Source organism: Prinia subflava, chromosome 2, assembly GCF_021018805.1.
Source record: "Prinia subflava isolate CZ2003 ecotype Zambia chromosome 2, Cam_Psub_1.2, whole genome shotgun sequence".
Classification (NCBI taxonomy): Eukaryota; Metazoa; Chordata; class Aves; order Passeriformes; family Cisticolidae; genus Prinia; species Prinia subflava.
In genome coordinates, this window is record NC_086248.1 from 73,460,323 (window position 1) to 73,487,675 (window position 27,353).

Consider the following 27,353-nt stretch of genomic DNA (forward strand, 5'->3'; position numbering starts at 1 on the left):
CTACCATTGTATTGTCTTTCAGAGCAGTACTAAATAATAGTAAAAGAGCAGTGTTAAATAATCTTTTTAACATACTGCATTTATTATACAAGGAATAAGTGCAGCTATTATTTCCTGTATACCTATTTAGGAACAGAGATACCGACTTTCAGAGTTTTTCTGAGGGTGCACAGCTTTCCCAGGATGGTGTCTAAAAAATAATTCAGATCATTAGCTTCATTTTTTCTTCTCTAACTACTGCACTGTGATGTCTTTCATTCCTGGGAAACTTTTAAACAGGTTTAAGCCTTCATCCCAAATTGGCAAGATAGATCGAATCTGAAGCCATGTCAAGGTCTGAAAATTCTTGATCAACTAGTAAAAAAATATTTCCACTTCTGCTTTTCTTGGTTTTAAGTTGGAACTAGAAGTGGAACTCCTGAAATAACACAAGAGCAAGTGCCAAGTTCTGTATGAATACCTTTTTTTTCTTTTAAAGTGAAGAGTCAATTCCTTTAGTGATTTGTCAACAGTTCTAAATAATACTTGTTGACAGGCAGTTCAAGCTTGCACAACCTAAGGCAGCTGTGCAGGTGGGCAAAGGAGGTTTGGGGCACTTTACCAGGGCTGTTCTGAATCATGTTGGTGACTCAGTGCATTGGGGAGGGCTGTGAGGTGCAGCAGAGTTCTACCCTGAGCAGTATCACTGCAGCCTTTGGACAGCAGCAACTTGTGCCACCTGAGGATTCACTCACTGTGAAACAATCTTTGTACAGCTGGAATCAGGGATTCCCAGTTATTACTGGGAACTTATTCACCAGTTTGCCACAGCTTTAACTTAAACATGATCTACATCCATGTGATATCTCTAAGTCTACAGGTTGAGTATGCTTTATGTTCCCTTTGTTGACCATAAATTAGGCATTTAACAGCATCATGTGCATCTCTAGAGGAGATTAAGTACAATCCTATTTACAAAATTCCAGAAGTAATGTAAATCAAAATACTAGTATTTAAAAAGGAAGAGCAGGGAACAATTCTGCCCACCCACTCTCTGTTGGATTTCCCGTTCTCTGGAGAGGTTACAGCAGAAAGAAATATTGTCTTCACCATCTTTCAGACATAAAAAATCTAACCCTTGCTATCATTTAAATGCTTGACAGAGAGAATGCAGGTGGTGCTGGTCTTGGGACCTGTCCTTAGCAATAGTGGATTAGCTGGGACACTAAGAAATAGCAGAACCATCACTATCACAGCATAGAACACTGTGGATTTTGTCACTTCTTGCTGCAGCATGCATGAACCTCACTTTGTCTCACACGTGCAAATAGCAAGAGAGTAATCCTTAAAGAAAATGTCCAAGCAGTGCTGTATGGAGGCCTCAGCAGGGATAAGTTCCCTTTTCTTTAGAGCAGATTAACAATCTCCTATCCTCGGCCTCACTGAGGATGAACTGCAGTCTTGACCCTGCTGTCCATGATAGTTGTTATGATTGCACAATTTTCCTTTGGGGAAAGAGAAATTAAAACCTGGAAAGGTTGAGATGGAGGAGCTAAGTTGTATGGTTGTTGAAACCAAAGCCAGTTCCCAAGCTGCTTGTTTTAACCAGTTTATAAGAAGCTGCTCTGCCCTGCTGTTTGAGCTGTGGTTCCCCTCACCTATTCTGAGCCCACTTCTGGGAGCTACATTTTTCATCTCTAATATGTCATGAAGCTCTTCTCTTTCCAGCAACATTTCTCTGTCTGTTTAGTGCTAAATCTGGAAATTTCTGGGAGTCTGTGTGCATGTGTCTGTGTGTGTCTGTAATGTGGAAGATAAAGGAAGACTGATATCTACCATCTTTTTACCACAAACCCACTGAGTCTTCCCTGCCTCTCCCCTGCTGGGTCATAGAAAAAGGAGAGTTCAGCTGTGAAGATGATACCCAGGTTGCTTAACACATCTGGAAGCTGGCTGTCTACCAGAATCATGAGTGTTGTAAAGAGAAAAGGAGGGAAAAGGTGTGGGGCATACACTGAAATCCACAGGCAAACCTGATACAAGCATCTGGAAATTCAGTAAGAGCAGATTTTTTTGTGGTATTTCTTCAGCTCAGGTTGGAGTGCTGTCTGGAAATGGGAAAGTAATAAAACTTATGCAAACATTACAGTAACACAAAGAGAGGTTTGCTTCAACAACCGTGGTAATGATAAAGGGATGTATATGTGCTGTTAATTTAACTTGGATTGCTCTTTTTTATCTATAGAGTGCCTATTTTACCAATAGATTGTCGATTTTGCCAAGACAGTGTCTGTTGGCACGTATGCTTATGCACCCAATAACAGTTTAATTGACATCACCTAAACTTTTTTATAGCAGCTTCTCTTTAAATAACAGGAGGCAAAAGTTACTTATGTTTAGTATATTACATCTGATCCAGTGACCTACGTGTAAAAAATACTCTGTCTATTCCTTTTCCTGACTTAAAGGTCGTCAAAGATGAAGATTCTTTAGGGACACTTTCTCATAGTGAATCTGGTTCTGGCATACTGTATGTAAGTTTACCATATGTGCCAAGCAGTCTGGCAGCTGGTTTTGATATGAACTTAAACACATACCACAGTGCACTTGAATATGATGCATATGTCAAAATCAAATAGGGTATCTCCCTGATGGGGTCCACTGAACAGCGACATCACAGGCCAGAGAATGGCCTTTTAGTGAACACTGCCCCTTCCCTTGAAGTTCTTCAGAAATAGTTTAGTTGCTGCACAAACCTAATCGATCATAAAATTAAGGCTTTTTCTTGGTGTGCGTGGTTTATTCTCTGAACCCAAAGCGTGATATTTATTGGCTTTGACATTTGTGCTATTTCAAATCTTGGAACAAGCTACATTCTCGTCATTAAAATTTTTCAAAACCATAGTTATAAATCAAAGTAAGTGACAGTTCAAAAATAGGCACAGATTAAATAGGTGTGTTGTTCTATCTTGAGCACAGCCCACCATTATTTCCTTTCCACTGCAGCTGGCCAACCTGCTAATTACTTTCTTTTTCTTCTTTCCCCAAAGAGTGAAATCTATCAAAAGAACAAGTGCGGTCAAAGATTTTTCTCTCCAAAGCTAACAGCACTAGGTGATTTTCTCTTACAGGGGGAAAGGGACATCTTAGCTGCTCATGGTAGAGTTGAGAGGGGCTGAAGCAGAGGCTTAAATGTTGATCTGAACCTACACACAGCTGCTGCTACATAGCTTAGCCCAACGTGTCTTCTCTCTTTCCTCATAGGCAGAGTAAACTCTTACCTGTTTCAATACTTCAAAAAAAATGCACCAAAACCTGCCATTTCTGGAAACTACTGATAATATACAATCTTTTTTATTGATTCAGAGACGAGTGAAAGTAATTTCAGACTGCCTTATATACAATGAATAAATTTTGTGCATGACAAAAAAGGGCTGAAGAAAGTAGAAGGTGTAAATGCAAACCATTTAAAGTTGCACATGCTATTCAGTGAGTCATTACTTCTGAGGTTGAATATTAATTATTCAATAATTCAATGTTTTTCAGTTTATTAATCCCTAGTGTGTACAGAAATGGTTCTTCTCTAAAACCACTGCAAAGATAAATATATGCCACTCTAATGTCAATTTAAGTCTGCCTCATTTCAGACAAGGCAGAAGGATTTCCATTCTCAAGAGATTTTTCCTCAGTTTCCAGACCAGAACTTCTCAGGGCATTTTTTTATAAAATTCATTGCAAGACTGTCTCTCTTTGAAATACTGTCTCTCTTTGAGCATTAGTAGTCTCAGGAGGCAGCTACTATTATTCTTAACAAAGGAATGTGAAAAATCTGTTTTCCAGATTATTTTAAAATTTTCTCAGTGATACTATCCCTGTTCTCAGTTTTCTTAAGTGGCTGGATTATTCATAAAGGGCTGAGGACCTAAATGGTAACTTCTGAACTTAAACAGTTTTTTGAACTGCTCTACAGAAACTTGATTGTTTTGGAAGTGGCATTAAGAGTACGGGAGAACACACGCACTTCATGACAGCCTTTACCTATGGAAGTATTATCAATATCTGGGAGAATATACGTTTTGCAAGTTTAGACCTATGATGGGATCTCTAATGAGCAGAGTCCAGTCTGCTGTGACTAGGGCTTCACAGAACAAATAGATGTGTCCTGAGCTCTGAAGCTTACTTGCAATGTAAAGCCATGCTAACAAGACTATGTTACCATCTTCACCTCCCTCCTCGTTTATATACCTCCACTTAATGGTGGAAAAGACCAGGTTAGTCATTTAATGTCTGAACAACAGCCTAACAAAATCACTATGACTTCCTCAGGTTTAGAACAGTTTTTAATTCCACATGCTTCTGCCAGGCCTTAGACTTTTCCTCAAAACTTTTGCCCAATCCAGTTTGAAATAGCTATGACATCTGTACAATAATACACACAAGGCAGACGTGCATTGCTTAAGCTAAATTAAACCAAAATCCTTTCAGTCTTCATCAATGATACACCATGTGCTAGAAAAGAAAATAAGATTGTGCCCAGAATCTGCTGGAAAACACACTGTGCTTGAAAGGACCCAGGATCCTGTCAGTTAAAACTCAGTGAAGGAAATGCCTGAGTGCTCGTCTTTAGGAACCTCTGTGCGATATTGGAGCAAGAAGCTGCAAACGGTAGCTGCCAACCTGGCTGGGATTCCTAGAGTAATCTCCTGAGATCAGTGTTCTGACAGGTCACATCCTCTGTCTGGCACCACCATTCCCTATTTTCATTAAGATTTTCTTTTCCATTTTTTTTTTCCTTTGTTCTTCTTGCTTGAGCCAAAAGAAACAAGAGGGCAGTAAAGAACAATTTTAGCTGAATATGAGTTTTATCATTTTACCACTGCATTACACCACTTACCAAGTATTTAGGTTCTGTTCTGTTCTGCTAGGAAAAAAACACATGTCAGGATTTAAAGAAAGGCTGTGCTAAGCTTTAGCACACAGACTATAAAGTGTACATGTGAATTATTATTCTTCTAGTCTAAGCAAATCCATATGACATTGTGACTTCATACACTCTTCACAGTTTCTCATACAACTCTTTGTGGAAAACATAATCTCTTTTCAAATCTTTGTGCCTTTATCTGAACCCGACTTTTTAATAGCTCAAAAAGAATTGTAAAAGCAAAAAATATCAGTGAAGTTCTGTTTCTCACAGAGAACAGAAATCAGCATTTGAGACCACCTGCTTAAATGGCAAAGCTAAACAGAGAACTATTGCTACTCATAAAGAGGTAATTTTACAGAGATCCATTTTTAGTTCCTTTTCCTTTCCTTAAGAATTGTGAGTGTGATGGCATCCAAATCTAAATCTTTATTTCCTCATCTCTCTTCACCAGCTCAGCCTGGGAGGTAACCACTCTGCGGAGCCTTTCTACAGCACCAAAGTTTTTTGGACCAAACTGTGCATGAAACTGGGAAGGTGTCTATCCTGAAAAGTTTATTTATAAGCCTGGTGCCACCAGTCTATTCCACAGCAACCACTGTAATTGAAACCATCATGTATAGAGAAAGATGGTACAGAAAAGTGAAGTACCATCTGTTGCTGAAATGGTGTCCTTTTTATCCCTGAGCGTTCTCCCACCATTTTTTTTGATCTGCTACAGGCATTTGTTGGACCTTTATAGCTGGTTCTAGAAATCAAATTAGTACAAAGTTAGCCTTGAAAAATGTGCTCTTCTGCCACTTATAGTCCAGAAATTGGATCATTGTTGGTTCAGACAAATCACCACCCAAAGCAAAAGTGTGGGGCAAACATGAAGCATTACAGAGGAGGGAATGAGGCTTGTTCATTTGACAGCAGCTCAAATTACAGCTTAACTGATAAGCTAGCTAAGGTACGCCATGAAACTCTGCTCCCTCAGGGAGATTCAGCCCATGTCCCAGCTTGTCTCTGCAGGCAACCTGCAGCAAAAAAATAGGCAGTTCCAAGGTGTGCTATGTCTCAAAGTATGGATCCAAAGCAGGGGAGATGATCTATGTTCAAACGGTGCTTCATTGTACCTAATCACTGTAAGGAGAGCAGAGAATGCATTTCCTAAGCTGTACCCCTCTGCATTGTCAAAGGCAACTGAGGCAAGTTCTACTCATTCTAATCCCAATGGAGACCACAAATAAGCTCAGGATAAGGAAAGATTTTAACAAAATTAACTCAGCAATGCTGAAAACCAGAGAAACTTTGCAGCCGGTTTTGTACCAAATTCTGGTCCAAATTCTTGATGTTGCTATGGAGGGAGAGATGCCAGAGGACTGAGGACAGTAGTCCACTGGCCAGTCTCACCCACCTCCCTGGATGTTGCTCTGCCAGTGCAGGGGAAGTGTTGATGCTGAAGACTGGACTATCTCCTGCCAGTCCACACAGACCAGCTCCTTCATCTGAGAGACTAATATGAATGGAAGGAAGGGAAACAAAAATTACCAAGAGGCAACTGACCCAGAGCTCAGTTGAATAATTTCAAGTAAATTTCACAGCGAGGGAAGAATGCAAACTACAGACAGACTTTCTCCCAATCACAGGACAAAAAAAGCTGCGTTCTGGCATTCAGAAAACTGGCTCTCACCATTGAAGTGACAGTGATGGAAATGTTGTTACTTTCTCTCTCCTCCTGTCAGAAGAGGAAATTACTGCTTTGGAGAAGACAAAGGGAGTTGGTCTGATGGTTACATGGTTGTGACTGTGTCTAAAAGATCAGATGGAAACTTTAGAAGAAAATAGACTCCACAATGTTTTCTAAATTACTAAACAGTGTGGAGAGAGATTAATGCACACAGTTTATCATTTGAAAGAAAAGATAGAATTTTATAGCCTTTCAGCACTTGGCCAGACCAGCTGGAGAAACAGGGCAGATGGAGAAATGTGAGGTCCTTATACAGGAAAGTATATTTTATAAAACAAATAACAGTACAAACCCAGCAAATCTGATACCAGTTTTTGAGACCACAGAATGAGACCATTATTGTGAACACCACGTGTTATGAATCATCTCTGCCAATAATAATATGGCATCAAGAACAAATATCCACTCCTGCCATAAAAAAACCCCAAAATACCAAACAGCATAAAAAAATGGCAAAGTAATCATAATAATTTGCAGCCATAAATTAGAGATGAGAAAGCATTTGCTACCCCATAGCTCATCTGCAAACATACATGATTGCTCCCAATGCTATGATAAGTAGTTATACATCCAGGCTAGACCTAGCCAGAAATAAATGAGGTTTTTTATCTTATGAATACTTTTGTGAAAAGGAAGTTGAAATTCTGATACTTCACCAACACAAATGCTTTGAAATACAGAGTTGGACTACAGCCCAATCTGTTGGCACACTCATATGCAAGGTGCTTTTCTGTTCCCTCTACATTTAATCAGAAATTTCAATCAGAAATAGAGAAATTATTTCCTGAATAGAAAGCAAGAAAGAAGCAATCTCTTCCCTGTACACTCAGCTTCTGGCAATTAGCAATATAGAGACTTCCTGAGGCAGAGGTTGGATCTGAACTAATAAGTTTAATATTTCCCAGTGGGCCTAACCTTCATGAGTTTATTGACTCCCTTTCTTGATATTTTTGGCTTCCACCACATTCTGTGGCCAGGAGTTAGTTAAGTGATATTTGAAAAGGTATTCTTTTGTTTCAGTTAAATTTGGTTCCTGATCTTTTAAGACAAGAATTCCTCATCATTTTTCTCTTCAGTCTTCATGACTATTCTTCTTGAGTCATGTATTTTCTAAAACAGACAGTCCTTCTACATGTGAAATCTGAAGAAGACATTCATACCTCCAGCTGTTCTTGGCACTTACCTGCAGTTTTCAAAGTTCTAGATTAATATTTTTCCTCCTTTGTTACTATAAGTATGCACTGAGTGTGCATTACTCCAGGCATAGGTACACTGTAGCTTTGTTTTCTGGCAATATGATATTTTCTGGTTTGTTATCCTTTGTTTCCTACAATTTAAGTTTGCATTTTTGAGCATCGTCAAATGTGCGCAATCCCATGCGCGTCATCGCGCACCTTAATACTGAATTTCATGTGTTAATAAAAATGTAAATATCTGAACCTGTTCAGTGAGTGGGAATTTTAAAAATAGACATTAAATACACCTTCTAATTAAAAATCATCTACTTAAAATCTAGATATTTTAAAGAGATTTTTGAAAATTTACTTCAATACATGTCTTGCTTATGTCACGTACATGATCCCTGTAAAATCAATACTATTTGCACTTCAGTAGCTCATTTTTTTCAAAAGTCTCATATATTACTAATGAATGAGATCGTACAATATTTGACATACATAGATTGCAATGGAAGTCTGCTGTTCATGGGGGAACAGCATAGAAATGAAAAAACGAAACAGATTTGTTTAGGACTTCTTAGAGACTGTGTTTGACTCAGAAAACATGGATGATTGTTGCTATAGGCAGTACAAGAGGCTAAAGACAGAAGCCAGTAACACAATCTAGATATTTGGGACCTAAAATATAACAGCAAGTCTGCTCTTGGATTCATAAGGAAATTGGACCCAACACTTCAATTGATCCCATTTCTTTATCCCCTCGAAATTAATCTTCTCACCTGTCCAGTATCTCAACTTCAGCATTCTGAAAACCAGTCTTTCCTGAAATTATATTTTTGTAATGTTTTCATCCCAAGAGTTTTTGATAGAAGGAAAGAGTGAGGAAGAACACTCATTGCAGTTACCTTTCTCCAAATGTCTCCAAATGGATATTTTCTTGGTATCAGAATCTCAGACAATTCAAATAGACTGAATTCTTCACCTTGAAACAGTGAAGAACATTTAGATTTAGTTTGGCCTAAAATAGAATTTGTCAACAGAGTGATAATTTAAAAGAGCTTCTGATTTATATTCTTTTAAAATAAACAGTTCTTCTCAGAACTTGTAACAATACATTAAATTCTTGAAGCTACTTTTCAGTCTTTCAAATCTCAGCAGTCATTTCATTTCATTTTCTCAGGGAAAATGAAACATAAGAACATCTGCACCTATTAAAGTTATGCAGTTAGCAGTAAATCAAAATGGACAAGGTACTTTTCATAAATTCTAAAAGTATTAACAACACATTTTCTTGGTTTTGTAGTATCAGAAATTTCCTCAGCACAAGGAGGATTTTATCTGCACATTTTCATTCTTCACAGACTTCCCAGACACTGCTGTTCATCTTAGAAAGACACTATTGAAATTGATCTGCGAGTATGAGCAATTATCCATTGTCCACCTGAGACAGGGAAGGAGAGTCTAAAACTCACATGAACAGTGATTCCTCATTTTAGCAGCACAAGTAAATCAGCATTTGGAAGATACTAGACTTTAATGATGAGTTCTACAGAGTTCGTGTTTATAGTCACAATTCCTAAAGAGCAAGCAACTTCAAAATTACTCCAAACTGTTTTCTCGGCAATAGAGACCTTTTGGGAATATCTGAGTTTGGTGACCATGCAGGTGAATTTTACTTTGCAAGCCTTGGTGTTCGTGCATCTTTCCCCTCCTCCAATCAGTCCTTTCTGCAGAACACAGGAATAACAGCCAAGGTTTTGGGGCAGCTGCCCACCTAATACAGCATCCTCTGTCAAAAAGCAGTTAAATAACAAATTCTTTTAAACCCACATGCAAGCAAAACAAAAGGTTTAAAATATTGGCATTGGAGAAGGTTGGGTTTTTGGGAACTGCTTCAACTCTATTTTGTGTCTGCAACTTGTGTGCAGTAAACCCTTGACATATTTTTCTTCCATATATTTTTCTGGATTCTTCTTGGTCCTGTGTCATCACTAAAGCATTACTGATTAATATTAGAAAAATATTACCATGCATGTCCTTTTCCTGATTAATTATGAGCAGGTTCAACAATTCAAGTCTCATTGATTCCCTATAACAACATATAAAATATATACATTAGGAAAATCAGCAATTTCTCTGTACCTTTTGCTCCTTCATTTCATTAATTGTAAATTCAAGATCTTTTTGCACACAAAAGGACTAGTATTTTTTTTTCTCCCTTCCAGTACGAATTATAAGGAAAGTATGTTTTCCAGATTAGAACAAGACCTTTTTCCTTTCTTTTCTTTTCTCACCTCTTCTCATTCCTTAGATGAAAGCACATATGAAATAAGCCCAATACAACTCAGTTAGGATTTTGGGATTCGCCTTCACAGAGGTTTTAAGACCATTCTGAGTGTCAAAAGGAGTTCCAAAGTTGCAGGTGGATTTTATAAAACTGGTTCTCCTTTATGATAATTATTCTGAGTTTTCTAATAGACTCTGAAACACAAGACATCTTGATTCTTTCCCTTCAAAATTACAGCTATCTGTATATCAGTGTAAACTTTATTTTGCATTTCTTTGTTGGTATGGAAGACAGTTTACTGCTCTGTTATTATCTGAACAACTTATAAAAAAGGTATCTCTTTTCATGCCTCCAATCATAAAATATGTTGAAGTGGAATGTATTCATTCATACTTTCCTTAGTCCTCAAATTCCAGGCTTCAAGAGCTATAACTGTTTACCTAATCGCATTTTTCCACAGGCTCTTCTAGTAACACTGTAATTTCAGGTAGTTCCTTATACTCACTTTGTTTAACAAAAATTTCTTTGTAGAAACATCTGTAAGTTTCTTCACTGCAAGTAATAACAGTAACCTAGTTATTTTCTCCCTGAAGTGGTCTTATTTTTTGTGAACCTTCTATTTACATCTCAGTCATTTACCAGTCCTAATGACTCTGTGGCAAGATTTTTTTCTTCTGTGTTTAAGAAACAGTATTACCCCTACTTTTTGCCTCTAGTAAAATGTTCCTCAAAACTCTTTTTTGGTCTAACTGGAGTTTTATGTTTAACTTGCCAAAGGTTTTGGTTCACTGCTGATTTCTGGTTTTGTTTTTGTCTTCTTCATTTGGAAAATAGTTCCAAGTTTTGAAGGCTTGTTTTTTATTTTCTTTGTCTTTTTTTTTTTTTTTCTGTACTTCTCATAGTTTCCTTTACCCTAAAGTGTAACCTTACCAAAACTTCTTCATTGCATTACCACATTTTTTCATAAGGATTACACATTTACCTTGAGATGAACAAACTCCGTACTGTTTGAGTTGTTTCATTCTTTCAACTGCTCCTTTGCATTTTCTTTTAACACTTTTAAATGTGTATGATGATCTTTTAAAAACTGATGTTGCTGTAGGGGTTTCTTACTGGGTGGAGGAACATAATTTTCCTAGAGACTTTCAGTATCTGTATGTCACAATTTCTGCAACACAGGTGCTTTTTATAGTGATACCCTACAGAGAGAAGGTCTGTCAGAGTCTAGTTGACCTGGCTGCTACTCAGGTCTGCTTTCAGAATTTCTTGTGCCTCTGTGCATTCTTTGAATATTTGTCTCTGAAAGTAGTTATAAATGATAGACCACAATTTATTGTTTGTGCTAATTTTTAATGACTTCAACCTATGTTTGACTACAGCATTATCCCTCCTCTGGCAAAATCTTTTAGTGCTTTGTCATTTACACCTGATATTACAGTACTTTATAAATTGTCCTCTTTCCATCAAATTTCTGAGGTGTCTGTTCTGTCACTTAAAAGTTGACATCGTAGTCTGCCCATCCTGGTGTTTAGACTTTGAGCATTTACATAGAAGTAGCTATAAAATTGGCATCTCATGTGAACCCATGACAGAAATTACATTTGGATTTTCCAGCTAAGCTCCTGGATCTCACATCTGATATATGCCACTTAATTCAAGGAACAGGAATTGCTCCATTAGTTCACTAGATCCTTTCACATTCTTAAATAAAGCAAATGTATGCTTGTTCACAGAAACTCTTTCTCACTACAGGGCCATATGACAAAATGCAATTTGTGCATGCTGTCATTGAAAAAAAGACACAAGAATTCAGACAAGAGATGTGTGGAAAAAGTAATGGAATAAATTAATAAAAATGTGAAAAAATAAAGTAATAAATGACAGATCATGCAGCTGCAGGAATGAGTGCCAAAGTCTATAGCTACTGTTAAGACTCCTTTAATGGCACATCTGTAGAATATAAAGCAAAAAGCCTACATGGAAAAGGCACTTCTAGTCCTCACTGTCTGAGACGGTGGTGAGGAGTGTTTATTGCTGTTCATGGAAAATCATTACCAATTGACAAGCCAAAAAACATACCAATATCTGCCAGAAGAACTAATTTTTAAGCTGTTGATGTATCTCTTCCATGACTTTCTTTACAGAATGTGATTTGGATGATCCTTTACCCACAGCAGGAGAATGGCAACCAGTCAGAGTAATTCACTGCAGTGAATGGGAACTTTAAGATCTGTTTGAGGGGATCTAGCTCTATTTAACATCTATTTTATATATATATAAATGCATCTATGTAATGAACAGTTTACAGAGTTTTGCTGTTTATCTAATTTTCATCAGAATAAACTAAGCCACACTTACCTGAATATATTTATTTAGAACCTCACATATGTTTTTTCAAATTCCTAGTGAAACAAATTGTTCCCTGTGTTTTGAAATAGCTTGGAGCAACCTCTGCTGACTACTTAGGTTGGAAATGGGTCTTGACTGAAACTACTAATCCAATCTTGTACAATGTATTGTGTAGCTCTACTGTCAAAACCACAGAACCTCCAGTGGCTGTATGTTCAAAAAGTGAATTATATGTCACAAAAGAGCAGCATTTATTCAGGTGTGTGAGATTTTTGAAAAAAGATAGCATGGAGATCTATTTCAGTTCTGCTTTAGGCAGTCTTCAAATCAACCATCCCAGGCTTTCACGGTGCCCAATCCAAAGCCCAAGGATACCAATTAAAATAATCCAATAAATTTCTGGGAACTTTGGATCTAGAGTTGGATTTAACCCAGTCTATAAAAATATATCAAAGAAGAAAAATTTTGGTTTAGAAATATTTTTTTTTTATTTCATAAAAAAATTGACTGTTAATTTATTTTTTCATTTGAGAGATAAATATTGATAGATTTTTTTTTCATCAGAGAACTCAATTTGAAATCTGAGAAATTAAAATGATTTATAGGATAAAGCTGGACTAACTGGAGGCTTAAACAGCAAAAAAAATATTGACTTTTTCAAATCCATTATACATTTACTCATGCACAGTAAAGAATTTTTTTTTCAGCAAAACTGTCTTACTCAAAGCATTTTTGTTGTCAGATAACCCTTCTTTATCAGTTTTGTCTGAGATCAAGAAGGTATTATACTGTTTAGTCTCCTGTACAGTCAAGTGCAGCGGGTAATGAGCACCAAAGTGAAGCCTTTTCTGTGGAATAGTCAGGCCCCATTTTCTAAAACTGGAAGCTCTTTGGAAAGAATGCAGAATTTTAGCCACTACTCATAGGTAGGCTTATTACCCATTGGGTAGGTATATAGTGTCAGAAGCTGGTCATATAACTCCTATTGCAAGACTAAAGTGAGATAAAATGAGAAGACATTCAGAAGAAAAATAAGACTTCAACTTCTTCTTGAAACACTTTTAAATTAGTCTGCCTCTGAAAAATATTTAATGTGTAATGGAACTCAGAAGCGAGAAGCTCTTATCTAAGTCCTTTCCCACTCTTTACAAATACAGTAATTTATAAACATTAGTTATGACTCAGTTCAGATTCATCTTTAATAGTTGAACAATTTAAAATGCAGTCAAGGCAATTACCAATAGTTTATAATTTAATATTTCTAAAAGAAGCCTTGGTCTTAATGTCTCCTTCTACAGGGTTTGAAATCAACCTCCATGCCTGAATGTAAGGGTTTGGACTGTGGAAAGAAAGGCCTCATGATACTCTTCAGAGCTTTAAGCCTGTATCTTTGTTTAGTTGGTGTCTGCTTTTCTAGGTGATAATAAAATCTGTAATATGAATATTTTTCATGTAATAAATCCAGTTGCAAATCACTAATTTTTACTCAATCTACACTTTTGTGGATATCCAATAGCGTGTCATCATTAAATTATTTTTTTTAGACAGTCTCAAAGTCAAAACAATTTTTAATGTTTAGAAGCTGCAGAAAGACAATGATTTCAGAATAACAGATACTGCTTTCCACATGGTTTATTAAATACTTGGATCATTCCAAGGGTATTTAATTAAACTCAAAAACCAGCATAAAATATGAATAATCTGCAAACTCATTGCTATAAGATAGATGTTAGGAAAATAACAAAACTCATGATTAATTAGTGTGGTATGTATGGCTTTGATTTTTCCACTGTTGGTGGCCTTTGAAATCTAAATGCAATCAAAGATAGATTTCTCAAAATTGTAAAAATCATCTACAATATTAAACTAAACTAACCAGAAAAAAAACCAACCAAACAAGTAACCCACAAAACTCCTCCAAAGGACTTTTTGTCAGAGATCATTCCTGGCTGCTGAGGTTACATTCAACATCTCACAGGAAATAAGGCATGCAGTAACAGGCATGGAGGATCATGACACAATTTCTTAAGTATTGGTGTTGACACTGATTTAAAAAACCCAGAGAAGTGGAATCTGAGGAAAGATGAACGTCAGTTACAAAAAGGGGAAGAGTCCCTTATGGTACCCTTTGGATGCCAATATAAAAACTAAAGCCTTAAACCTAGCTTCATGAAAGAACTAGGTGCAGCCAGGTTCCTGAAACATCAGAGGAAAAAAAAATCCTGTGGAAAGATATATTTTCCCCTTTCCTTCTTTCTAAAGCAAGTGGAATCCCCAATTAAATCAGAAGAGAAAAAATGGGAAAAAAACACTATGTAGTGCATTCTTCATAGGATGTCTTTGGGAAAAATATGTTTTACCAATAATCACAGAATTTATGTTACATGTTGCTTTGTTCTTTTTGCAGTACACTTGCATTTTCAAGGTCTTAAAGGAAATATAAGTATTGTAGTATTTAATTATTTTTAATCAGTAGCATATGTTGATCATTACTCACACCTAAAGTATTTGCCTAAAAAATGTGAACAAATTAAATAGAATAATGAAGATATAGCATGTTCCTGTGAGTAAACCAGTTTCCCACATTTTGCTGTTTTTCCATAAATAAACATTTGTGATTTTTTATATTCCTCATTAGACACTATTTTGAGAAGAAGCCATTCAGTCTCCTATAATTTGCTATGAATGCATTTTGGACAGTTAATATAAAACAAAAAGATAAAATATGTTAAGTTGAAACTAAAATCCAAGCTGAGAGGTCTACTGGATGACATAGGACTGAAAATCAGAATGGAAACCACTTGGCAAGCACTTAAAGTTAAGAAAATACTTGGTTAGGCAAGGATGCATGAAACAGCTTCTTGAAATTATTCTTCTCTGCACAACTATGTAAAAATGTCTCAGATATAGAGAAAAATATTTCCTGAGGCTGTTTCAGGGAAAGAGGGACACAGTATGAAGAAAAAACTACTTTAAAATTTAACTTTTCCAGTGTCTATGCATCCAGTGAAAAACACACTGCCCTGGACTAGGTGACAAGCTGTCCCTCTGTTTCAGGGGGATAGCATGGACCCTAACTGTGAGATTCCCAATACCCAGCACCCTGAACTCTGAAACTCTTTGTATCCAGCTCTCAGTATCCACACAAAAAATTCTGACCTCACACATGGATTTTCCTTGGCTTTCCTCAGTCATTTTAGGAAATTTGACATGGTTCCCTGTCTTTTCCTCTCAACTGCATTTTTTCTTCTACAATATGAGAGCTACTATTTCTCATCTGCTGGAAATTTAATTTCACAAGCTCCTTAAAATTGGGTTTGTCTGTAAATTCACCTTATTTTCCATAAAGAGAGAGAACTCTGAAAGTCCAAATAAATGCTACAATATCATTCAGACTGCTCCAGGTAGTAATCTCAGTACAGATTTCATATTAATCCTTCTCAATTCAAAGCCTTTCCTTGATTCATCTTCAACAGCTCCCAAGTTCAGTACTTTGAAATTTTGTTAAATACTTGCTAGAGAAATCTCTGTAGCCATTATGTTTTGCTAGACCAATCTGAGTTAGTACTCAGCCTATATCCTACTCCTTTTTCATTAAAGTTTTTTTCCACAAAGGCCCTGAGTCCCTGTTTAATCATCAAATTCACAAAGCTTTTGATTACTAGGGATTTTGAAATTCACCATCAATAAAAATATATAATTTCTACTCACGTGTGCTCTATTCTGAACTGGTCATCTGGAATGATATGATTACCTAGTGTCCAGATCTAGTTGTAATTCAACTGTCTCTAAAATAATTCATATTATTTATTATTAAAAAGTGCTCTTGAACTCAGTCTGAACTGATTCTGGAAACATTAATGGAGCTTAATTGAAATCTATCTCTAGAAGTCGTGAGAACTGCCTTTCCTCATCCTTTAAGGACTGACCAAGATTGTCCCAATTTTGTGTTAAATGTATGTTTATTTGTAACCCTGAAAGGCTCTTGAAATGAAAAATTACCTCCCAAGATCAGGGGCAGAACCATAGAATGCAGTACTGTGATCTAGCTCCTTTAAAACAAAAATAATAATCAATCTGTTTCAATCAATTATAATCCCTTCATTAAACTCTTCATGAAACATCTACTGTTGACCTCTGTATGACAATTAATTATCTTAGAGGCTTTTCTTCTCAAATTTGAGAAAATCTTCTCCCAACTTAATCAAAACTTTGAAACTATTCTTTTTGACTGAAATAGGTTTATTTTCCTTGGCACTTTGGACTGATATATGGTGGCCAAGTGACTTCAGTTTTGTTAAGTCTTTGGAAACCCCTCCTTGGCTGTTCCTGAGAAAGGGGAAACTTGACTCTTTTGCTTGCACTATGAGTTCAGGAAAGGGCACAGAAAGAAAGCATCTACTCTGAACTCTGAAATCTCTGAAATCTCAGCATAAGAGAGAAAGCTATTTTTCTTCCTCACCAACAAATGTAGGACTAATAAATATCAGACTATTTTTTGTAAAAGATTTTCTTTTCCCCCTTGGATTAACACTGTATTTGTTAAATGAGTTTTGCAAGTTCCATCTCTCTCATGTCCTTTCCTAGTCGCAACTCTGAAGATACACTGTCAGACTACTTAAAACAGCCCATCAGGAGCTCTGCCATGTCTTCTGCTACTCAATATAACTCTTCTGCTATTCAAAAATAACTCTTATGACTGTTCACTAGCTTTTTCCAGTCAAGATAAACCTGAATTGCGGAAGCTATTTCAATGTAGTATCTCTGCCATCTGGCTTATTTGGCCTGAAGCAGACAGGAAAGCCTTCACCCTTGATGCTTGATGGGCAGATTGGCAGGTTTGATTTCAAGTGAAGCCATGCAGTTGACATTAGGCTAATAACAATATTATAATATCTTCAGCCAGCACAGCTGGAGCAGGAAGGGTGCATGGTGATTGAATAATGGTGAAAAATATTTTTTCTTAACACTTGAATTTCTTGGTGAGTGAAGTATCAGCTTCTGTGCCTGGGAGCTCAGTACAGAAGTGCCTTGCAGTGAAGAAGGATGCCTTAGGGTTATGTTGTAGCACACTAGGCTGTGGAGTAGAAACAAAAATTTAAAATTATAGAAAAAAATTACTACTATATTAACTTGAAAATATTGAAATTGCTATAATAATTAAAATAAAAATTGAATAGGTTAAAATCAGCTTCTATGCCATAGTTATGTATCAGATATATCACTCATATAACACAGTAATATGTCATATATTGAGGCTCAGTTCTGCGTGTCACATTCTCCCTGCCTATTTCAGGGCATTCTCTTTGATTTTGATTTTTTTTTCCTTCTAATTTGTAAAGATTTTTATACCATTCATTTTCTTCTCAAGAGTTCATATTCTTGAAGGAATATGCACACTTGAGTTTGCATATCAAGGAGAGGCTCTGCTGACCACCCTAGATGCTCGAGCAGGGCCCATTGAGGCCACTCTCATGGACTTCTGGCACCATCTGGTGGAGGCTTCACATCCATAACCTAGATTACAGATAGGTTTGATAATTTGCTTTTATATCTTCAAAATACAAACCCAAAGTGCCATATCAAGACATGGATTGTGTTATACCAGGTAAGGGTGAAGAGAGACATGGCATTTGTGCTCACTTGCCACCTTTAAAGTGGTTATAAAGTGTATGGGAAGACAATATGAATTTTGATCATCCAGTTACATATATGTTTCAGAATTTTCTTCCAGACATTGGTGAGTTGAGGCAGGTACAATTTTTTTTCCTTGTTAAAATGTAAGGAGGGGATTTAGTTGAGCAACAGCTTTTTATCTCTTTAGTAAACCCCAAAATCTTGCTTCATATTGCCAGCTGGTCAGAGACAGAGGATTCCTGTTTTACGCATTTCATAGCAGTGAAAGAAAGCACTGTGGGGTTTTTTCAGGGCTTCTGTTACAACACCCATCTTTCTGTATACTGCTACAGGCGTTTTCTTAAGTTCAGCACACAAGTGAAGTAGCTCTCAAATACTCCCCAGCTTGTTCTTGATAACAGTGCATGCTAGAAAGTTCTTCAAATAAGCTGAAAGAAATTGCTGAGGAAGATTTTACAATATAAAACACCAACAGCAGAGGCTGTATGTGTCCCTCCTCAAATCCCAAATGTAAACCAGATGAGCAAACAATTGTCTGATGGCTAAACACCTCAAGATTTCTGTGCAAACGCCGACAATGTAAATTCTCTCCTCATTAGATTTGGCTGAAAAATTCTTTAAAGCTAAATGAAACCATGTCCCCAAACTGAGACTAAACCTCCCCTGCAGCTAAAAATATTCAGTTAATTTCTTCATTGTTTTTCTTAATCTCTTTATCCTTTTATTTCAGTTCAACTTTTTTTAAAAGTAGCTCATTATATCTGATACTAATAATTTCTGATCCAGTAGGACCTTGAAACTTTTTCAAGGATATGTAACAGCCTGTGGTTAGTAGATCGTGAATTGAGAAGTTTGAGTTCCCTTCTAGGAAATCCTTGAAGTTTTGGATCCTTCTCCAGATATGTCTTTGAAGCAATATGGAGATGACATTGACACAGAATGAAATCTCATTTTCATGAGGTCTCTGCTGAGCTATTTGCCCCAGCCAGTCACACAGTCAGCAAGCCATTTATGTCCCTATTGATAGTTTGTGTGTCATGTAGCTTTTTAAAGCCAGTTTCTTGAGGTGACTGAAAATAAGCCTGGGCATCAGATCCACTCACATGAACACTTTGGCTGGAATGCTACTGCTCTTAGTGCATAAAAATATTAATCTCAGAAAATATCTCATAATTCCATTGTGACTGCATAATGAATCTTATTTCTAAGAGCAGAGTTGCTTCTATTCGTATTCTTTGGTTAATACTTGAGAAGACCTCTGCATTCAGTTTTCTCTGATTCATATCATTATGTAGGCATTGCCCATTTTCATTCAACTTTATGATGATGTGTATCCTTTCTATGAAAAAACAATTGTGTGGGAGCAACATCACTGATGCAATAGCATAGTGTTTAAAAGACAGGAACATGATGTAACTAAAGGGAGAATCCTGAAGTGCTGGCTGGTTGCTGTCTTCATTTCCTGTGACCTGGAAAAAGGACAGAAAATAACAACCATCAGGAAATGCATCTACCTCTATCCAATCCAAGCATAGGAGACTGGTAGAAAATAAACCCATACTCCTGGGATTAATAATCTTTTCCTTGACAGTGGTGACTTCAAAAAATTTCAGTGTAGTAGTACTGATTGTGGATTTGGGAATTCTGAGGACACAGACTCTTGCAGTTACTAAACACTGTCTGAGAGCTTCTTGGCTAATTTGATTATCAGTACTTGAACTACCAAAGTAGTCATGGCTCTGAGTCATGGTAAGAAGCAAACCAGAGGGCTGGTGGTGGATGTGGGCTGTGGGTCATTTCCAATAGCCATTTTCATGCATCCAGCCTTGTTTGGAGAGAGACTAAGAGTATTTAGCAGTATGGAGAGAAATTCTGTCGCAGACCTAGAGAAAGGGCTCTGCCTGTCTTGTTTATCAATATTGATGCTGAAAAATGCTCATCATGTTTTGTAAAATTGCCTGTATTCACATTTCACATAGAATCAATTTGAAAATGAAAATAAATTAATTTACTGCAAAGGCAGAGTTAAAATTTTGGTTAGCAAGTTCAAAATGTTTACAAAAATCAGTGTAACAGTGTATTAGTTATCTGCAAATCTCTAATTGAAAAAAAAGTTTTCTCTTTGGACTGATTTTGGGGCTTACCCCTTTCTATAATCTTAGTGCATGCTTGTTGTCATATTCTCTTCAGATTAAATAACCCTGATTGCCTTTTACACCATTCCCAAGGCTGTTTTACCATTGTACAAACCATGTCATAGGAGAAATTCTTATGTTAATGTATCATATATCAAGTCCAACCTCCCTGGTTTGCCTTCCTTGAAATCACACACGACACATTAAAGGACCGCAGATGACAGACTTAGTATATTGCTGCCACTCTCTACCTCATTCCAGAAAGCTTTGCTGGAGTCTGAAGCAGCACAACCTACTTCCAAACCAGCTGTTGCAAACCACTGCAGCCTCTCTGTCCCCTTGCTGTAGTCTCCTCTTTCACCTCTTCTCATCGTCTGGGCTCAGGGTTGAAAAAACCAGTTGAGCCAGCTCCATCTGCAGGTTGCCTGGATCCCCCCAGGAGCTGACAGTGTTAGGTGAAAGCATTCTGCTCTAAGCACACTGGAAAATTCTTGACTTTCCTTGCAGTAATGAGGCAGACTAAATAGATGTCACCTTACATATCTCTATTCTGTGTGGGATGAGAATATGAATATCATAGTCAGAGTAACCCTCTCCACTGGTCTGAGTTGATACAAGCTTGGTTTTTTCACTACTAATTTTTACAATCACATGTTTTCTTTTTGAGACGAATGTTATTCAGAGGAGAGGAAAATGACAATGTAATGACGTTTTGTGCTGAAGACAAAATAAAATAAAATAAAATAAAATAGAATAGAATGCTGGAACAAGCTAGTTGTCCTGAAACTATCTTATCCAGATTTGTTTAATCCGTAAGACTGTAAATTTAGAATTACACATTCAGGGTTATTTATATGATAAGATACTCCAGGAGGTCATATCAGGAACTGCTTGTGGGTATTATAGTGATGGTAGGCAGGCACTCTCTAGTGTATTTTAGTCAACAAGCGGAAAAAAGAGGCTCAATCCTTCCCTTGAAGAGGGCATTCACAAAATATGCAGTTCTGATGAAATGGTGCTTTTGTTCCCCTGGCAAGTTTCAGCCTGAATTTTGTGACCAATGTCTGTGTTTGAGTAGAATAATCCTCAGCCATCGAGGCTGGTGTTGTTTTAGGGATTAAGAAAGAAATTGCAAATCCTTCTTCAGTGGAATGGGATTTCGGGCCTTACATCTTGGCATTAGCTTTTCTGGAATTCTTTAAAGGCTTTTTTCCCCACATATGCATGCAATTTCTCTTCACTGTTTCTTATGGTGAATGTTCATGTTTGCTTTCCTGTGGCTGAATTCTGTGCTGAGGTCCCTGTTGAGGGAAGACGAGAAATACATGATAAGAGGAAACCTCTCAGACTGCATCCTCTGAGGGCCAAGGGTTTTTTTAGATCATGTGTAGCAAGTCCCAGAACATCCTGTTTTAAGTCCTTCAGGACTTTCAGTGTACCAGGGATATGTGAGGAGGGGCCTTTGCCTGTAGTCCCAGCCTAGGGTATCATTACATTGCATGCAATTTCAGGATATTGAGATATTCATTTCTTTCCTCTCTCTTCAGGCTGTTCCCTGCTGTGGAGGGCTGACACTGGCAAGATACCACAGGCCCACCAAAGCCACTCTAACATAGATCAAGATAAGAACAGGGAGAGATCACTCACCAGTTACCCTCGTGAGCAAAGCAGACTTGAGAAAAAATCTATTTGTTTACAAATCAAATCAGAGTACAATAATTGGAAATAATATCAAATCTTAGAAGCATCTTTTTCCCACCCTTCCCTTCATCCCAGGCTCAACACCAATCCAAATTTTCTCTGATTCCTCCTCAGCAGCACGAGGGTGTAGGAAATGGGGATTGTGGTCCCTTCATCATAGGTTGTCTCTGCCACTCCTTCCTCCTCAGGAGAAGGACTCCTTGCATCCTTCCCCTGCTCCAGCATAGGGACTCTCCCATGGGAGACAGTCCCCCATGAACTTCTCCCTGGGCTGCAGATCTTAACCAGCTGCTCCAGTGTGGATTCCCCTTGGGATCACAAGCTCTGACAGAAATCCTGCTCCAACACAGGCTTTACCAGGATCACAGCCTCATTGGGGCACCTACATGTGCTGGCATGAGGTTTTCCAGGGGCTGCAGGTAAATCCCTGCTTCTCTGCAAACTTCCATATGCTGCAGGGGTGCAGCTGCCCTATCAAGGGCTGCAAAGGAATCTCTGCTCCAGCGCCTGGAACAGTTTCTCTCCCTTCTTCTTCCTTGACCTGGGTGACTGCAGAGCTTTTTCTATTGCATGTTCTCACTCCTCCCTTCTCTGTCTTCAATTGCTCTTGTGTAGGGTTCTTCCCACCTCCCTCCCCAGCTTCTTAACCGTGTTGTCCCAGAAATGCTGTCACTGTCACTGTGACAGGGTCAGCCTTGGCCAGCATTGAGTCCAGTTTAGGAAGTTTCTAGCAGTTTCTTACAGAAGCCATGCCCATAGCTCCCCCATTATGGGGAAGTGGCTGCTGTTTTATCCAGAACACAGTCTCTGGTGACCTGACAAAACCTTGGTGCACAGGATTCCACCCAGTGTAGGTCAATCCTACTAAATCTCCCACTCACTAATCTTCTATGGACAGTTGTGCTTACACAGACTCTGGAGTAAAATCACTGCCACAGAGATGTGTGGTCCTGTACTTCTCACAGGGAAGAAGAGACATAGATTACACAGGTATGAGAGGGTCTCTTTGCTGCTAAAAGAGCCAACACAGTTCAATCTAAAAAACAGAATGGATGCCTGCAGTTTTTAGAAGTTTATATTTAGCATCTTAAAACAAATTATTGTTACAGTATATCAATGATTTGATTTCAGGGATGACTCACCAGTAAATACTAGATTAAACTTCAGACCTTCAACCCACAAGTTTTGTGTGTCTGTCAGAAGACAGCTACCATGGATCAAAACCATCTTTGCTGGTTTGCTTCAGCAAAAATACTAACAAAAACACTGCCAGAAATCTCCCAGACTGATCCAGACTAATGTAAAAGGCTTTTCTGTTGAGGAAACAAGACTGCAAAGTGGCTCTGAGGGCAGGGGTAGTTAGAACTGCTCCACATCAGATCAGTGACCTTGTCTGAGACTTGCATTGACCAACATTCATCTTGTATAAAAAATCCAGAAAAATCTAAATAATAAAATTACTCTTTATTTAAAAGTAAGTTTAACACCATAATTGTTCCTGATAGCCAGCTAAGAAAGTTTTGCAGAGAAACTTCTAAAGAAAGAAAACACACTATAACTTTTAACCTGAAAAAAATCAGAAATTATTAAAAGCCAGGGTTGAAATCTAGGGAGCATTGAAAGAAGAAAGATTTATTGTTAAAGGGGTTAGAAATATTGTTGTAGAACCATAAAACTGTAAGAGAATAAGAAACCTGCAACCGTTTTATTCAGACCTAAATATTTTAACACAGTCAAACTGATTTCTTTTCCTAGCTTTACCTTAAATAAAAATGTCACACAACACCTGAAATAAGCAAGATGGAATTTCATTTTGCTAATTCTATAGCAAAACAAAACACATTGACACACTAAGAACAATCCCAGGTAGCGTGTTTTCTTTTTTACTGATAATTCTTATGTAATTCTGTGAATATTTTGAGGCATATTCTGCTTCATTTTTATCATATTTATGATTAGGCAGATTTTCACCCCCTTGATATCAAAGAGCCAGTAGATGGCAGAATGGTCTTATTTATTGTTAAGCTGAGCCCAGCTACCTCTGCACATTTAGCAAATTAAAACCTTATGGGGAAAAAATATATTTGAGCTATGATCCACCATGTGGCTATGGCTGATTGTATGTGTCCGTTTGTATTGCAGTTTTTATCTTTCTATTGAATTGTAGAAAGATAAAATACTGACATGTATCCTAAATAGACCCTCTAATGGCTGTATAACCTATGTCTCTTCTTCCCCATGAGAAGTTCGCAATTTGAGGCTTGTTTGTTTTTGCTTTCTTCAAATAGAACAGTGTAAGAAGGACACAAAAATGTGACAGGGAACAATACTGATTTTCTGCAGCCTTAATGGAAATTTGTAGGAAAATCCCATTTTGCCAGACTTCCAGCTTTACCTCTAATCTCAATTCTTGTTGGCATACATTGATTGAATAGGTTTGAATCACATTGGGAGCTGATTTCTGGAGTCTGCCTTAGTAAAAGGATCCTATTTCAAAAATAAACCTTCATTGATTTTTTTGAGACACTGCTTTTTTTCCTTCTGCAATGGGATTAAACCAAACTTTTAGAAAACTGTCAAGATGAATTAAAAAATGAAGAAGCTAGAAAGTAGCCCTCACCTGTGGGTGTTAGCCTTGGGGCTGAAGTACAGCCTGTGGGATAAGAAGTCCAAACCCAAGTTCCTATTCAGTCTGATATACTCGGCCTTCAGTCATGCTGAGATGGGTTGGTCATGCTTTGTCTTGGGCTTCTGTGTGAGATTCCATCCTGTCTGTAAGAAGTACCACCAGTTGAAAATACCAATGAAATTGGTATTCGTTGGTGAAACGAACACTGAGCTTTGAAAATCTCAAGTGGTGCTTGCTATAACACTGGCTACGGCTGATAGGTGAATAGAGTCACTGAATCTAAGGAGAACTAAGAACTAAGGAGAGAAACATCCTTTCTCTTTTTATCTCTGAGATTATCACCTAAACACTGTTTTATTTTTCTGGTCCAAGGAGAAACAGCCAAACTGTTTTGTGTGTGATCCCAGAAAATCTGCCTTAAAATATGGTGTGCCATATCATGTAGCCCTAGCAGAATGAAGAATTAGGTTTGTTCATTTATTTATTTATTTGAGAGAGACAAGCTGCCACTAAAACTTAGGATATTTTATAGGAGCTCTTTTACCGAACCTCTCATTTTGTTGCTCTTGAAATTTTGTTTTTCTTTCTTTACATTTACCTTAATACAGACTTCTAGGCTTGCTGAGGTGCCAAGTACATAGAGATTAAATCCATGAGCTGGGTTGCAAATCAGTGCAAATCTTGTAAAGTAGAAACAGTTTACTAAATTGATGTTTATTTAAGCCTAATGAGTGAAATTTGCAATATGTAGTATGCTAGGGCCATGAAAAGACAGGAGGCCAGATTATAATCTCATTAAATGAAAATAAATTGGTGCTTTTCCGATATTAAAAAAGATCAGAATTTCAACCTCTGTGTTGCAGGCTAGATCCACAGAGGACCTACTTGGTTGTAATGCTTTATATCTGAATACCTAATAAGGAATGTAACAGCATAAGAAAAATTATATCTGAACCTATATTCCTAGAGAATTTAAACAGACTCTGATAATGCCCAATGGGTTCAAAACAGCCACACAAAACAGTCAGGCATATGCCCACCAGACACTTAAAGGAGAATATATTAAAGTCCCAACAAGTCCCAGCCACATCTTATGTCTTTTCCTGTGAAATATGTCATGGTGTACTTAGGCTGTTCTGTTGTACATAATAACTCAGTGTTTACATTTGTAGTAGTAGTTGCTTAAAGCAAAAGGCAGAAATTATATAGGCAACAGGAAGGAGGACACAAGGATTTTACCTGACGTATTCTATTGCTTTCTGATCTCTTGACTCTCTCTATTACATTGAGTATTATTTACTTTCCTTGCAGTGAAATTTCTACAGTTCCCATTTAACCTGGAGAACTGGTGAATCAGAGAATCACAGAACAGTTTGGGTTGGAAGGGACTTTAAAGGTCATCTGGGTACAACCCCTCTGCCATGGACAAGGACACATTTCACTAGACCAGTGTGTTCAAAGTCCCATCCAACCTGGCCTTGAACATTGCCAGAGGTGAGACATCCACAACCACTCTGAGTAACCTGTTCCAGTGCTTTATCATCCTCACACTAAAGAATTTCTTCCCACTACCTCATCCAAACTACCCTCTTTTAGTTTAAAGCTGTTACCCCATATCCTGTTGCTATATGCCCTTGTAAAACGTTACTTCACAGCTTTCTTGTAGGCCCCCCCCCTAGACATTAGAGGGCTGCTACAAGGTCTCCCTGAAGAATTCTCTCCTTCAGGTGGAACAATCTCTCAGCCAGAAGGACTTGTCCTAGAGGCTGGGAAATTAAAGTCCAAATTCTTTTCTATCTGCCCGTGTACTCATACAATATTATGATTACATATAACATTCTTACATGAAACAAGACAACTCCATTAAAAAGCAATTAGCAAATACAAGATCATCTGTTGTGACTGGATGCTTTGTTTAGTCTGTTCCTGGATGAATACCAAGCCAAGGCCAGCAAGAGGCCTGGGGGTCTAGAAAACATTTGCCACTTCTTCATTAATAAATGAAACAAGCTGTGAAATGCTTCCAGTCAGTTACATGGACAGTTAGATTGTTAAAACAATCCCTACCACAGCTGTGGCCTGGGAAGACTGGTGGTGCCCAGAAATATCCCCACACACAGCTCAGGAATGTGAGCATTTGAGGGACCATTTCCAGCATGCCACTTTCCTGCCTCCAAGGGGGCTTTGGGTCCTGGAAACTTTATGAGCTTCAACATGAGCTGTAGGTGACTCTGTGTTGGTTTGCCACAGTTTCTGGAAATGATCCGGGTGTGTTGAATTCCCTAGCCTAGGGCAGAAGAAGTTTCCTAGCTCTCAGTCAGGCCAGACTAGGAATTGAGGCAGGCATCCCTTGGAGCTGTTGTCCTGCCAGGCAGTCACCTTTCATAAGGCTGTATTTCTGGTGCATTGCCACAATTAGCATCTGAACATAATTTTTGGTGCCATGATTTTTGATAGAATGTCCTAGGCTTGGCCCTGCTTTTCCAACAAAATGTCTTAGCCTTCCTATTCCTTCAGTTTTCCTGGAGAGGAAAGAAGGGAAGACAAAATAGGGGCTCAGAGAGTGCAGCTACTCAGCCATGGGGGGTAAAGCTCAGAAGCCCTTGCTTTCCTTGGAGGAAGCTCCTTTCATTGTCAGCAGATGGGAAAGGGAACTGGGGGTGGGGGCAGACGGCCGAGGGCTGCTTTGATGTTGGCCTGTTTGTTTTCTTTCTGCTTCCTGGACCCCCACCCGAGGGGCTGGGACTGCCAGTTGTGGAAGAAGCACAACAGGATGGCCGGCAGCAGCCTGCAGACAGGACAGCA